The sequence below is a fragment of the Schistocerca piceifrons genome, unplaced genomic scaffold, assembly GCF_021461385.2.
Source record: "Schistocerca piceifrons isolate TAMUIC-IGC-003096 unplaced genomic scaffold, iqSchPice1.1 HiC_scaffold_966, whole genome shotgun sequence".
Taxonomy (NCBI): Eukaryota; Metazoa; Arthropoda; class Insecta; order Orthoptera; family Acrididae; genus Schistocerca; species Schistocerca piceifrons.
The window spans coordinates 12501-15000 of record NW_025729241.1 but is presented as its reverse complement, the minus strand read 5'-3'; positions in this window follow the sequence as shown (position 1 = coordinate 15000).

Below are 2500 nucleotides of genomic sequence, written 5' to 3'. Positions count from 1 at the left end.
CCAACACATCCGCACAGCTGCGATACAAACCACCAGCGAGAACCGCTGGGGCGACCGAGCAGCAGACGGCGTCGCGGCGCCGAGCGCCGGGCGGCGGCGCATCCTCAACGCACACAGTCCTCAATCGGACCAGCACACTGAAGATGTCCACCGCGCTTCGCACCGGGCCCGCGAGGACCTACTTTGGCCGCACGGCGCCGCGCGCAGGGTGCGCCGGCGCGCAGCTGCGACGCCTGCCGCGTCCGTCGGCCGGCGCGCCTGCCACTGGCCGCCCCCACCAGCCGGCTGTAGCGCGTGCGCCCACGCACCGCGCGGCCAGCACGCCGGGAGGCGCCCCCTCACCGGCCGGGGACGGTCCCACCCAGCCACCGCCGCGTATCGCTTCACACCCAGATGCCGTTCAGTTTCGTCGGCATGGTGGGTATCGCTGGAACAACCGGTTAGTACCTCAACCTATCGTCGCCATCACCGATTCACCCCTAGCGAGAACAACCGCACCACAACAGGTTACCATTTGTTCATTTGCGTAACTTCACCAGAAAACGCAGGCGTCCATCGCCATTTGCAACTTCAACGATTATTGCATGCCTGTGTCAGGTGTCACGCCACACTACGTCTGCCCACATACACGCAACAAAATGTGCACGCCTAGACAATACGTGGAAGGTGGCCCCCGTACGTATGCGATGTCCATTGCTCGAACGACTGTCAACCGGCCTCTGTAGCATGTCGCAGATATGGAACGCGGTGCACCATGCCATCACGGTGTGTGAGGAGAGACGACTAGGTCCGAATACATCAACAGACAGCTCATGCTGATCGCCATCCACGGCGTCCGTTCCTCCCACACGTCTCTATGGCGTACCACACTGCAATCCAGCTCTCATAGGGAGACGACACGTAGCTGCGTGCACAATATTTGCACTGTATGGTCCGCCGTTTTTGGGCGCAGTCGTTGTGCGGTCACACATGTGCCACGATGTATCATTCAGTACATAAGGACGAATGTGCAGTACAGATTGTGGTTCACGCGTACGACATCAGCGGACAGTTGACACAGGCCGCACCACAACGTAGCCTGAGTACGTCGCATGCGAAGGGCATTGAACATGCAAACTTCTCACCAACCAGCTTGCGAAGGCAGGGGGCAAGGTGGGGACGTGGGGAGGGGCGGCATGTACGTCCTGCTGCCATCCACATTACAGTGTACAGCAGGAGCATGTGGAAAGTGAGCAAGACTTGCAAGGTGTTTAACATGAAGCGATACACAGGGGTGCGGGCAGTGCGAGTAGCGAACTATATTGCGAGGGTTGCGGGTGGGCAACACTACAGTAATTGAACGAGTCGTATAACAATTACAGAGCAGGTTTAGGCGACAACGTGGGTTACGTTAAGGCGACAACATGGGTTAGGTTAAGGCACAACATGGGTTAGGTTAAGGCACAACATGGGTTAGGTTAAGGCACAACATGGGTTAGGTTAAGGCACAACATGGGTTAGGTTAAGGCACAACATGGGTTAGGTTAAGGCACAACATGGGTTAGGTTAAGGCACAACATGGGTTAGGTTGAGGCACAACATGGGTTAGGTTAAGGCACAACATGGGTTAGGTTGAGGCACAACATGGGTTAGGTTGAGGCACAACATGGGTTAGGTTGAGGCACAACATGGGTTAGGTTAAGGTACAACATGGGTTAGGTTAAGGTACAACATGGGTTAGGTTAAGGTACAACATGGGTTAGGTTAAGGTACAACATGGGTTAGGTTAAGGTACAACATGGGTTAGGTTAAGGTACAACATAGGTTAGGTTAAGGTACAACATAGGTTAGGTTAAGGTACAACATAGGTTAGGTTAAGGTACAACATAGGTTAGGTTAAGGTACAACATAGGTTAGGTTAAGGTACAACATAGGTTAGGTTAGGTTAGGTTAGGTTACACGTTGTTGTACGGAAAGGTGTAGGGGGGGGGGGGCGGGGGCGGCAGGTTCGTTGATAGTGATTATAGTAAGTGAATGCTTGTGACATGATCAGATTTGTCACGTCAGGATGCACCTTTGGCTTATTAGAGGCGGCGCTCCAATTCTATGCTTGTGTGAGACCTGTGTCTTTGACTCATGTCATTGTTTGTGCGCTGTGACAGGAGGTACTATTGTGATGTTGGGTGCACCGTTGTATAGGACATGTGTGGGTGTTGGTGCCTGGTCTGCGCAATGGTGGATGTCGAAAGGCTGGGATATTGTATTTTCCGCACGGACCTCCTGGTCTGGTTGTGATAGTGTGGATTGTGTAATGTGGCGGAGAAGATGCACTGGATGTTGTTCCATGCTGGTGCTTACATATTGTATGTGCGCCTGTTAGAAGCAGAGAGTGGTGCGTGATCAGAGTGTCTGGCTGACGTGTGGTTCCCATTTTGGGCAGACTCTTTCAGCATGTATACGGACAGTTGTGTATATTTGCTGTAGTTTGATGGCTCTGCATTGATTACTAATCAGCGCCGTG